This window comes from Leuciscus leuciscus (assembly GCF_965113295.1).
Source record: "Leuciscus leuciscus genome assembly, chromosome: 16".
Classification (NCBI taxonomy): Eukaryota; Metazoa; Chordata; class Actinopteri; order Cypriniformes; family Leuciscidae; genus Leuciscus; species Leuciscus leuciscus.
This window is the reverse complement of record NC_138740.1, coordinates 21078790-21092661: the sequence shown is the minus strand read 5'-3', so window position 1 is coordinate 21092661 and position 13872 is coordinate 21078790.

Below are 13872 nucleotides of genomic sequence, written 5' to 3'. Positions count from 1 at the left end.
ATGATGCTATTCTAGCCCCTCTTCCCGGATTCTCTGTGAGTCCCTTGTGATTAGGCACTATATGAGCCCCGGGCACCTGCCCTTGGGACTTTAGTGTTATGTCTCAAGCACGCACGGCGTTTTACACTGTGTTCCCCTAGCGTAAGATATCTTACGCAAGTACGAGAGAACCTCTCGTAAGAGAACGTACTCGGTTACTAACGTAACCTCGGTTCTCTCTAGAAGAGGGAACGAGTACTTGCGTATCTTGCCGTGCATGCGTCACGTTCTGATTCGCTTCAGCGATGAAAAAACTGACCAAACCAGCCTCTCGGGGCCGTATTTATAGCCCTAGCCCCACCCGCTTTCGGCGGGACATGACGTATTGGGCGCGAAGCACCCTCATTGGTTCTGACGTCATGAGGGGCCTCTATCGATAGGCTGGTGCAGTTGCCGCAGAGCAGCCTATGGGCGCGCGAGCTGTCTCGCCCATGTCTGCATGCTGCTGCAATGCGTTTTACATTATTGCAAAATTAAGGATAATTTTTGGCTTCAATATCTCGAGGAAAAGAGGTTTTCCCCTAGCGTAAGATATCTTTCGCAAGTACTCGTTCCCTCTTCTAGAGAGAACCGAGGTTACGTTAGTAACCGAGTACGTTTTACAAGTTTACCATGGGCGTCAATTGCAGCATATGTTCTCGCGTTCTGTGGGCATCTTTGCACATTTACCAAAAGTAGAGGAGAGCGGGGCACAAAGTAACGCTTTTTGACTTTCTCAGTTTGTGTAAATCTACTTATGGATCAGAGTGTTTATTTTTTCCCACATTAATTTCCCACATGTCTAGTACAATTATGTGTTTTTGTTTTATTAATACAGTATATACTTTTTTCTTGATATACCCCGAAAGAATGGAAGTGAAATGTGACAACATGCCCCATAGGTGGGGTACATTGTAACATGACCATATGACAGCTTAAAATGTTATCTGATCTAATAAATAAAAAAATACAAGACAAACTAAAATATTTTATAAATAAAATACAACTATTAACTTTTTCATATAAAATAATGGCATTTTTTAATAATTAAATATAAACTCATTTTTGAGTTTTGACTACGAACACAGGAAAACACAGCTATACAACATAGTTCAAAACAAATAAATAATGAGTAATTTCTGAACATTGACTCTCAGTCTTTTTTCACCTTTTTCTCATGTTTTCTCGATAGAATTAATAAAAGTATAGAATATAATAGCATATTTCTAATAGGGGCACATTGTAATGCAGTGTGACAACATGCCTCCCCTGCACAACTGGGATTTAAACCCAGCTAGTGTCTTCTGCTAGTTAACGAAGCATTAAAGAACTATCTCAAATGTTAAATAACATATTGGAGATTAAAATAATATCAGATTTGTCTAATTTTAAATAAATGTAACGGGTCCCGGCCATGGGTCCGCTAGCAGATGTATAGATACTTCTGGTCTAAGTGCTCTGGAAATATATTAAATATTAAAGAGAAATCAGTGACGCAGGAACACAGTTGCTCATTCTCCATTAACTTGGATTATGAGCTCATCTTGCTCTGCGCATCGCTAAATGTCCCCGTGTGACGCTACTCGCGATTACTGCCACCCTGTGTCCATTTTAGGAAATACATGTTGTGTGCTTTTTCCGTACTCTCTCATTAATATTCAATTATATAAATCAGAATAAAATAAAATACTATTGCAATAGAAGGAAAGGAAACAAAAAGTAAAATCTCAGCAAAACTTATTTTGTGAGTGTCACATCCACCCCGACAAACAAAAATGGCTCCCGACATTTTCCCATGAAAACAAAACTAACACTCCTACTCTGTTTGTTGTCTAGTAAATGTGTGTAGTAACGGGCATGTAATATGTATAAGGCATGTACATATGAGGTGTATAAGCAGTAGGTAAAATGAACTGGCTATGCATATGTGGCATGAAAGGTAGGGGGGGTGAGGTAGACTGTGAGGAAATAGACTCTGCATGGGTTTGTAATGAGGGTTGGCCCAGTGACTCATAAGTGAATATCGGCCTCGGCCTTCTCTCTCTGGCTGACCTCCTAACCTCTCTGTGTGTCTCTTCTGCAGGCCAAGCCATAGTAGATGGAGAACTCTGTCTTTCCTCTTGTACTTGCTCCTCATGTCCATTTGTATCTTCAAGCTGAGATAGGTAAGTATTCTCAAGTTGTTCACTTGTCTGTGATTCCTCTCCCACTACTTCCACTTCTCTATCCATTGAGCTTTGTTTATCCTGTTTTTCAGGATTTTTTTGTTTGTGCTCTCTTCCAGGTAGGGTTGCCTCACCCGTGTGTATGTAGTCTCTTACAGGTGTCTCTCGTCCATCTGGTAAGTATGCGTCCATCGGTTCGGTTTCCCTCATCAGTAATGTATCTGGACATTCTTTGTGGGTCATGGTCAGTTTCTTTGGAGTCCGACCAGGCACTGTTGTAGGAGATGACTTTGGCACCGTACTTTGCTCTCTCCCAGAGGCCGCTGATCTGTCATGTCCAACTTGATCGTTTTCCTTCCTGACTACAGGTGTTCTCAGCCAATAACCTCCTATCCACTCATCCTCCTCATCAGTGTCCGATATCCCATCCTTGTCAGCAGAGTTTACCTTCTGTTGAGGCTGCTTTTGCCTCTGACGGGGGGTTACAACAGAGTCAGCTGGCTGTGCCGGGTTTTCAACAGGCAAGTCATTCACTAACAGCAGCAAGTTTCTGTGTATGGTTCTGTTCTTTGTATTTGAGTCTCCCTCAGGATGAATGACATACACCGGATTGTCTGAGATTTGCTCCTTCACCACATAGATCCTCTTCTCCCAGTATGAGCGTAGCTTGCCGGGTCCACCTCGCTCACCCATGTTTCGGACCAGTACTCGATCTCCTGGTTTAAGGACCACGCCCCTCACCTTTTGATCATAGTAGGACTTGTTCTTTGCACTTGATGACAGGCTGGATTTGTTGGCAATCTTATACGCTTCCGTCATCCTTTTTGACCATTTATCCACATATCCTTTGTGTGTCACAGATTCGTTGTTTCCCAATAATCCAAACAAGAGATCCACGGGGAGACGGGGGTGTTGCCCATACAGCAGGTAATGAGGTGAGTATCCGGTGGACTCGTGGCGAGTACAGTTATATGCATGTATCATTTGTGGCAAATGTTCTTTCCATCTCTCCTTTTCTCTGTCTGTCAATGTCCGTAACATTTGCAGCAGTGTATGGTTGAACCTCTCAGCAGGGTTACACTGTGGGTGGTATGGAGATGTTCGTGAGTGTCCGACCCCTGACAGCCGTCCAAGAGTGCGAAACAGATTGTTCTCGAACTCACGTCCTTGATCATGGTGGAGACGATTTGGATAACCCAAACGAGGTATGTAGTCATTGTATATCCGTTCAGCTGCAGTTTGTCCTGATTTGTTTTTGGTGGGGTAAGCCTGGGCAAATCTGGTAAAGTGGTCTATTACTACCAGAATGTACTCATAGCCTCCTTTGCTTTTTTCCAGATGTAGGTAGTCAATGCAAACCAGATCAAGAGGGGAAGTAGAAGTCAGACCACCCATTGGCGCACGTACATGTGTGGTGGGTTTCTTTTGCTTTATACAGCTGCATTTCCTGGTGACATACTCCTCTATACACCTCTTCATGTGTGGCCAATAGAAACGTTCTCTGGCGAGATGAAGCACACGTTCAGTGCCAACGTGTCCCATGGTGTCATGGAGATGCTTTAGGGCAACCGGCCGATACTTGGTAGGTAAGACTAACTGTTTTCGCTCTGATGTTTGGCGGTACAGGACTCCATTCTCCACATGTAGTTGATTCCACTCATGAAGAAGCTTGCGAGTGAGCCCACTTACTGAACTTCTTACCTCATCAGTAAGAACATTATTTGCCTCTTTCAATCTAATTATTTCCCCTATTCCAGGGTCCTCTCGTTGGGCTTTTGCCAGCTCTTCATGGCTTATTTCGGGCAAGAGTGAATGAGGCTGTGGTATCACATCAGCCGAGGAGGTGTAAAGTGCAGCTATCCATGCTACATCTTTCTTTTGGGCTGCTCGACCCCCTTCCCAAGTCGCATGCAGCACCTCCTGAGACAGCTCCTCCGTGCATGTAGCTATATAGTTGTCAATATCTAGTGGGATGCGTGAGAGCGTGTCGGCATCTATATTGTTTTTCCCAGGTCTGTATTTAATATTGAAGTGGAACTCTGACAATTCTCCAACCCAGCGATGTCCAACTGCATTGAGTTTCGCAGTGCTCATGACATAAGTAAGCGGATTGTTGTCAGTGTAAATGGTGAAATGTGGAGCATAGAAGAGATAGTCTCTAAATTTCTCACACACTGCCCACTTCAGAGCAAGGAACTCGAGTTTTCCGCTGTGAAGCCGGTAATTCTTCTCCGCCGGTGTCAGAGTTCGTGATCCATATCCGATGACTCGCATCTTCCCATCTTGTCGTTGATAGAGGATTGCACCGAGTCCTTTCTCCGATGCATCCGTGTGTAAGACGAATGGTTCCTCGAAGTTAGGGTATGCCAGTACTGGAGGTTTGGTCAGCATACTAACAAGTCTTTCCAAAGTACTCTGATGCTCACCTGTCCATAAGATGGGTGTTTTGGACGGAAGTTGTGGACCCTTGGACTTGTGGTGATGTGGAAGAGGTTGGGGCATGGAGGACTTCACTTGTAGCAATTCATACAACGGCTTTGCTATTTTGGCGAAATCCTGTATGTAGGAACGATAGTAACTCAGAAAGCCGAGAACCCGTCGGAGGTCACCAACTGTTTGGGGTGTTTTGGTTTTTAAAGCCATCACTGCCTCGAGGTCTTTAGGGTCAATTCGAACTCCCTCAGCCGATACCAAGCGTCCAACATAGCGAACCTCGTTCTGGAACATTTCGCACTTCTCTGCTCGTAGCTTCACTCCATGATGCTGCAGCGCTCTGAGGACTTTGCGGATCACGTCCACATGGTCACTGAAAGATCTAGAGTAGCACAGAAGATCATCCAGGTACGGGATGCAGCACTCATCTCTCAGAGAGCCTAACATTTCCTCCATGCTCCTTTGAAACGCTGCGGGTGCGTTAGATAGTCCAAACGGAATCCTTACCCATTCGTAAAGACCCCAGGGGGTGATGAAGGCTGTGAGATGACGTGACCCTTCTGCCATGAACCCCTGGTGGTAAGCTTTACCTTGGTCCAGTATGCTGAACATGGAATATCCTCCTAGCGTGTCTATCAAATCCCGTATTCGTGGCAGGGGATGTCTGTCGGGTACGGTCTTTTGATTCAGAAGACGATAGTCTATGCAAAGACGAAGTGTGCCGTCTTTCTTCCGTACACACACCACTGGTGCAGAATAGGCAGACTTAGATTTCACTATCCAACCCTTCACAAGAAGATCTTGAATGTATTCTTTCACTTCTTTAAACAAAGGTTTGGGAATGGATGTGTATGCTCTTTGCACCGGAATATCGTCGTTGAGATTGATCACCATCTGTAGGTTTGGGATACAGCCAAGGTCATTTCCGTCTCTTGCAAAGGCGTTTGACTCCTCGTGAAGCATCTTCCTAGCAGCCTCTTGCTGTTCTTCCTCCAGATGGTCAAGGCTTACAGGTGGGTCCCACAGTGGTGAGTCTGAGTTGCTGTCTTGAGTGGTGGTGACCTGACTGATAGTCGCTGCAGGCTGTGACCTGTCCAGGATATCTCCCTCCACCACATTTTCAACACGCTGCAGGATCCCTAAAGCTGTTCTACGTGGTATTGTGATGTCATGGTTGGTGTTATTACCAATTGGGATGGTGACATAGGGCTTTGTCGGGTTCTGGATTTCAAACAACCCTGGCCCTGTATCCCACTGTCCAGGAGATAAGCTATCTTCATCTGTCTCGAACAACATTAGTCGGGTGGAGGCGTCCATGTTTGTAGCTGTAGTGTACTTGATGTCAGTATCAGCTAATCTTGATGTCAATAGAACATGTTGTTTTAGACCGATCACACGATAAAGGAACTGTTGTGGTGTCTCGTTCTCGTCTTGCTTCGTGCACATCAACTCTTGAAATAACTCTGTGCTGTTTTTTTCTCTTAGGTGAGTTTGAAGAAACCCCTTGAGTTCAGTCACTGTCATGTCGTCTTTGTTTATCAACATTTCTTTGAATATGCCTGGTTTCATGATTCTCAGCACACCACGAACAATCTCTGAATCGGGGAATCCTTCTTTGATTCTATCATCAATTTGTCTACAGACATTATTGTAGCTAATGTCTGAAGATTGGTCACCGATCTGTCCGCCTTGCACTTTGAACTCTCTCCGAGGCAGGTAGCTGAGTTCCCTTAAGGACACCATCCCCTCACGCGTTGACTGAGAGACAAGTTCACTCGGTGGTTTTCTGTCTTGCTGTTGAAGAGGGCCTGAGGATTGGGTTAACTGTGCCTGTGGCGATACAGCATGTGTTGGTAAGCACTGCATGAGTTTCTTACTAACCTCTTCATAGCTAGCTAGCACTTTAAGTAACTCAGCGTTAGCTGGGTCAGGTGTATTTAACATGGCTGCTCCTATTGGGCCTGAATCTAGTTCAGCAATATCACTAGGTGACGCAGCACTAGCTAAGTTGAATGTGTGGTGGCTCTGTTTGTGGGTGTCTGTGGTGTTTTCAGGGGCTGTTTGGGTAATGACTGAACCTTCAATAAAATCAACACGGTCATCTAGCTTACCCCAACCCTGCTCAGTATGTAACTCAGAACCACCTTTTACATTTGACATCGACACATCATCATCACAACATTTCACCACATCGTCAATAGCGTCTTTCAATATCAACAACTGAACCATTCCCTCGTCCTCCGTGTCAAGTAACTGCTTACTGTACATGAACGAGTTGATGTAATCGTAACATCCTTCCTCGTCTCCCTCCACAAGCTCTGACTGGTCCTCGCTCGACACTGGCTCCACCGCTCTGGCGACCTGAAGAAGCTCTCCAGCTGACAGGGTGAGTAAGCTTTTCCTAATGTCCCACACTAGGCTTTTCCTCCCACCACGCGACATGATGGCTTCTCGTCTCCCCACGGCTAGCAACACAATTCGGCGATGATGCAGTCAGCTCCGGATCGTAGACCTCCACTCGTTCGCAGTTCAACGGCTGGACAGGGTTAATCACTGGTCAGCGTTGTCATCATTCGGCTCCCGCTCCGCTAGGTGGCGCCGAAGGATCCCGGACGAGCCCCCAAGAATCTGTAACGGGTCCCGGCCAGGGGTCCGCTAGCAGATGTATAGATACTTCTGGTCGAAGTGCTCTGGAAATATATTAAATATTAAAGAGAAATCAGTGACGCAGGAACACAGTTGCTCATTCTCCATTAACTTGGATTATGAGCTCATCTTGCTCTGCGCATCGCTAAATGTCCCCGTGTGACGCTACTCGCGATTACTGCCACCCTGTGTCCATTTTAGGAAATACATGTTGTGTGCTTTTTCCGTACTCTCTCATTAATATTCAATTATATAAATCAGAATAAAATAAAATACTATTGCAATAGAAGGAAAGGAAACAAAAAGTAAAATCTCAACAAAACTTATTTTGTGAGTGTCACATAAACACAAAAAATAGAGATGAAAAATTTACTTAAGTAAGAAATTTACTTTTGCTATGGTTTAATAAATGTGTATGGATATCTTTCAAAAAAAAAAATTTTGGCGCAATTTTTTCTCTATATAGTGTTGATATGGCTACTAGTAAATACACCAAGTTTCGTCATGCTAGCATGTGTGGAAGTATTTAAAACAAGTGTGTTACAACTAGGCCCGCGTTGTGCCCCGCACTCCCCTACACCACAAGTTACAGCTTACTGCATTCGGTGTCTGTCTGCTAACGTTACATTATAAAGCAGTTAAGTGTTTCAAAATCAGTGTATAACTAACTATTAACGTACATATTTGGGAGATTTAAATCGAATTTGACAACAACAAAAAAAGTCTGAGTTTAGACAGACAGTTTAAATTAGCGTTAACGTTAAATCTGCGTGCAGAATTGATGTAAATGCTAATTATAATACTCTAACAATAACGCCGAAAGTAAGGAGGTGGTTTGTCTCCTGTCGTCGCCGATTCTGGGTCTGAGTCCGTCTCGAACATATAAGGCCGGATAACATTTCCCTCACCAATGTCCATCACTACAGGTGTTTTATTTACCTTACTTATGAGCATCACCAAGCCAGGGCAGGCTACAGCATACATATGACCCTAGTTACCTGTGGTTGACCTGACCGTGCGTCACTCAGAAAAAAAAACAGGCCAATCAGAAGAGAGGCTCATGAATATTAATTAGAAAGGCCAAAATCTACCTGTTCCTTAGTAGAGCTCCTGAGAAAGGAGCTGTAAAAATGTATTTACTTATACCGCAAATATATATTCTTAAGGACATCAAAACCTAAAAATACAACTTCAGAAAAGTGTACAATATGGGACCTTTAAATATATCTAGTCAGTGAAAGAGTGCAATAATATTTGTCTAGTATTATACTGTAGTGTGTAGTAATATAATAATATGAAAACATGACTTGAGTTTCTGGGATGTCAAATTAATAACAACCCTGCCTTCAAAGTATCAGTCAGTTATCTTATGTAAAAAAGTTTTAGTTTAAAACAAGAAGGATAAAACCTTAATTTAAACCATAATATAAACAGCATGTGTGCTTGAATGCAAGTGCTAACTGAAATAGGTCATGTTTAGCATCTTCCTGACCAAACTAGGAGTTGAATGCTCTCGTTTCATGTTTGATTTCCCTGTCATACTGCACATCCTCCGAAATGTTCTGTTAATCTTTACAAGCGAGCAGGGATGACAGTGTACTTAACAGGGCACTAGGAACATCAAATTATGTGGCTGATGGAATGAGACGGATGCAGCTTTGTCAGCATTACTCCAGCAGGTGTCATTCTATGGAACATGAGGCATGAATCTGGGCGACTGCACAGGCTTAAAGGTGCCAGAAGCCATTTCTGTCATTTTTCTAACTTCCACCAGACTTAGCCACTGTATTTGACCACCCTCCATCTCTTCAATTATCCCCAAATGTTACCCAATCCGATAAAAGCAAACCTGAACATATAAAAAGCAGAGAAGCACAGATTTTCTTCTGATTAATGTATTAAAGAGGCCACATTATGCCTTTCTACAAAGTTTTGATTTTGTTTTTAGAATAGTTTTATATGCTTGTTATAAAAAAAAGTTTACATATTTTTCATTGTTGCACCACTATGAGTAACTCTCTGTTTAGTTCCAATCTCTATGAAGCCCCTCCTTCACAAAGCACAATGTGCTCTGATTGGTCGGTTGGTCCAGTGTGTTGTGATTGGTCACCCGTTCGAGTGTGTTTTGGAAATGTCACGCTTCTTACCATAACGGCGCGTTTCAACCTTAGACTGTTAAAAAAGATGGACGACGCACCTTCACTCTCTTCCATTGTAGAAAAGTGAAGCCGCCAATGTCCCAATATGGCGCTGACATCTTGCGCTGATTACGTAGACTCTGAGCCCGAGTATGCGCAGAGGTGAGCATGAAGTGGAGCCGCAGTATCCCCGCAGTAAGGCGGCCCTGCGCACACTCTTGCAGAATCAATTGCAAGCTCATTATGTCGGTGTGAAATAAACAGTTATGTAAATGTAGAAATTAAAGCTCCAATCTCCTTCTGAGGATCCCGAAAAAAAGTCAGTTGGTGCCTCAGTAACTACTTCGCACTCGTAACATTGTGTTAATGGTGCATGTACATTTTAAATAACCATAACTTGCAAAATTTTCTACCGATTTTCAAACGGTTTGGTTTGTCATAAACGTCAGAGATGTAGTTATGACACTGCATACTTATCAATAAATATAATATTATATATTTAAACATGTTCAAGCATCCAGAATTATAGCCACATTTATAACATTTGTAAGAAACCAAACCGTTTGTAAATCCGTCAAGATTTCAGCGAGATAAGAGGATTTGTGTTCGTGCTGATCACTCACCTTACTTCAGATACCACAGAGCTCGCCAGAAAGCTTCCCTGTGACAAGATGGCCGCCGGTGTGATGGCGTTCGAGACTCCGCTTTAAGACATCTAGCCTTATATGGATATCTACGGAGGGGAGTTTATGTGGATAGGCCCTCGTCCCCTCGATTTGTACTCTTCAAGCAGCTCTATATCCCACAATTTAACCCAATTGTGACATCACAGATCATGCTTAACTGTAGTGTATGATAATGAGAATTATGAGAATTAATCACATAATAGTGTATAATATATTAATTATGTTGAGATTTAATCGCATAATACTTGTAGCTACCTTATGTTCACAGTCAAAGTTTATACTATATTTACATCTTATTTGGTGTAATTTTATTTTTCTTCAAAAACTTATATGCATTATAGAATGGTGCATAAAACATGAAAAATCCATAAGTAAAAAAGGGGTTTAAATAATAAATAATTTCCATCAGCTTAGTGCTTCCATTTAAACCTTATGGACATGTTCCGCCAGAAGTGGGCACTCGTGCAACATAAGCAATGACGCACATCCGAGTCCACGAGACAGAGGGAGGTTAGCGAGTGAAGGGCATCAAAATGTGGAGTGGAATGCAGCCTACCAAAGTAACTCAGCCAGGCCTCACCCCTTTTTTAGCATTTGCTTTGGGCGGGAATTATTTAAATGAGGAATACTGTGATGTTTACTCAAGACTACATTCAAGGCGTTTCAGGGAGTTCAGCTTTGTAGCTTTGCAGACATGTTTCATGCTCAAACAGCAACATTGCGCACTAAAGAAAGTTGAACATGTAAAAAAAAACAAAAAACTTAACTGGTCATCTTTAGATCAAGCATTTTCTTTATATTTTAGCAGATATTTGTCCATAGTTTGGCAAAAGTACAACAGAGATGCTGAAATCACGATAAAGATTACCAAGTGAGGATTAGCAGAAAAGAAAAATCAGGCAGTCAGCATTATTTTCATATGTATCATTTAATTCTTCATTAAGTCTATTCGCTCTCCTTTTGTACTAGCTCAAGGCACCCTAAAACAGTAGCCTTGTTCATTTGTCAGCACTTTAGTCTTGTTACACAGGATGACGCACAAAGAGATAAGCGTGTAAAGGATCACTTCAACGCATTGCAGAATTGAGAGGGCTATGTGCAAACTTGGATCTGCCTTTCCTACTTAAATCATCCTTAATTGCTTTTATTTCAGTTGTCATAGCAACTGAGCAGCTCTTTTGTGGGTTCGGTGGGGTTGTAATGACTCTCAGCTTTATGGGTCGACAAACATACTGTGAAGTGCAGGAACACAAGCACAACACATCAAGGGCTGAGAGACTAATGGGCCGAAGAACTGCTGCGTGTGGAGGAATGTGAAGACAGGCTGGTCTTGGTTTTGAGAGACTCCCTTTACAAACCTCTGTTATTTTATTTGGACCATCATTTGTTAATGTGGTAGGTAAAGAAACGTACAGTGCATCCGGAAAGTATTCACAGCGCTTCACTTTTTCCACATTTTTTTATGTTACAGCCTTATTCCAAAATGGATTACCCACCAAACAATACCCAATAATGACAACATGAAAGAAGGTTGTTTGAAATCTGAGCAAATTTATTAAAAATAAAAAACACAAAAAATCACATGTACATATAAGTATTCACAGCCTTTGCCATGACACTCAAAATTTAGCTCAGGTGCATCCTGTTTCCACTGGTCATCCTTGAGATGTTTCTACAACTTGATTGGCGTCCACCTGTGGGAAATTCAGTTGATTGGACATGATTTGGAAAGGCACACGCCTGTCTATATAAGGTCCCACAGTTAACAGTGCATGTCAGAGCACAAACCAAGTAGATCTCTGAGACAGCATTATATGGAGGCACAGGTCTCAGGCAACTTTCTGCAGCATTGAAGGTCACAGTGAGCACAGTGGCCTCCATCATCTGTAAATGGAAGAAGTTTGGAACCATCAGGACTCTTCCTAGAGCTGGCTGCCTGGTCAAACTGATCGATCGGGGGAGAAGGACCTTAGGGAGGTGACCAAAAACCCAATGGTCACTCTGACAGAGCTCCAGCATTTCTCTGTGGAGAGAGGAGAACCTTCCAGAAGAACAACCATCTCTATAGCACTCCACCAATCAGCCCTGTATGGTGACCAGAGTGACTCAGCCCTGAGTGACCAGACGGAAGCCACTCCTCAGCAAAAGGCACATGACAGCCCGCCTGGAGCTTGCCAAAAGGCAAGGACTCGCAGACCATGAGAACCAAAATGATCTGGTCTGATGAAACAAAGAATGAACTCTTTGGCCTGAATGGCAAGTGTCATGTCTGGAGGAAACCAGGCACCGCTCATCACCTGGCCAATACCATCCCTACAGTGAAGCATGGTGGTGGCAGGGACTGGGAGACTAGTCAGGATTGAGGGAAAGATGAATGCAGCAATGTACAGAGACATCCTTGATAGAAAACCTGCTTCAGAGCGCTCTGGACCGGACATCTTCCAACAGGACAACGACCCTAAGCACACGACCAAGATAACAAAGGAGTGGCTACGGGACAACTCTGTGAATGTCCTTGAGTGGCCCAGCCAGAGCCCAGACTTGAACCCGATTGAACATCTCTGGAGAGATCTGAAAATGCCTGTGCACCGATGCTCCCCATCCAACCTGATGGAGCTTGATAGGTTCTGCAAAGAAGAATGGGAGAAACTGTCCAAAAATAGGTGTGCCAAGCTTGTAGCATATACTCAAAAAGCCTTGAGGCTGTAATTGGTGCCAAAGGTACTTCAACGAAGTACATGTATTGAGCAAAGGCTGTGAATACTTATGTGTACATGTGTTTTGTTGTTGTTGTTGTTTTTATAAATTTGCAAAGATTTCAAACAAACTTCTTCATTATGGGGTATTGTTTGTAGAATTGAGGAAAATAATAAATTTAATCAATTTTGGTATAAGGCTTTAACATAACAAAATGTGGAAAAAGTGAAGCGCTGTGAATGCTTTCCGGATGCACTGTATCAGCAACATAAGAAAAAAAGAAAAGCTGTGATGACTTTCACCCCCACTGTGTCTCTGAAGAACATGCAGCTTGAAACCAATATTACAAAGTGATGATACAAAACTGCTGGTTGGAGCCGAAAAGCCCAAATGCTCATCGTATTTCACTGGAGTCCAATTAATACTGCACGGAGGAGTCAGCATTTTCTTGGCGTTAAGATACCAGCTTGGTTAATTCAATGAATTATGATTCATAAAAAAAAAAAAAGATTAGCCAAAACTGCTGCAGCTTTGGACTTTCACTAATTGCAATTACTAACTCACCCACTGCTTATTTGAAGAACATATTGGCATGACATAAAACAGGTGCGGTTTACTGGCAGGAACAAGTGCTGAAAAGGGTGAATATCAGAAGAAAATATTTGTATGTATATATATATAATTAAATGTATTAATATTTTATTATTTATTATTTTATAAAGATTTATGATATTTTCCAAAAGCTCTATTACAGTTTTTTCCTATTGCTAACGCACTAAAATGACATGCACAGCACAATTATTTAAACTGACACACAGAGAGCAAAATCTCTTCTCAAGTCTCCAAAAGTCTAAACAAATGTTCTGCTTTACACACATTTTGCAATTCAAAATGGCACTTTTTAAAAGCACTGAACACGTTTCTCTGCATAAGACACAACAATCTGACATAAAGTCAAATGTTTGCCATTTCAAAACACTGCCATTCAAAATGACACTATATGAGGTAATTGGCCAATACATGTGCCACCTGGCCAAACACCTCAATGGTTAACTGTTAACACTTCAATCTTTTTCAGTTTACTGTTTT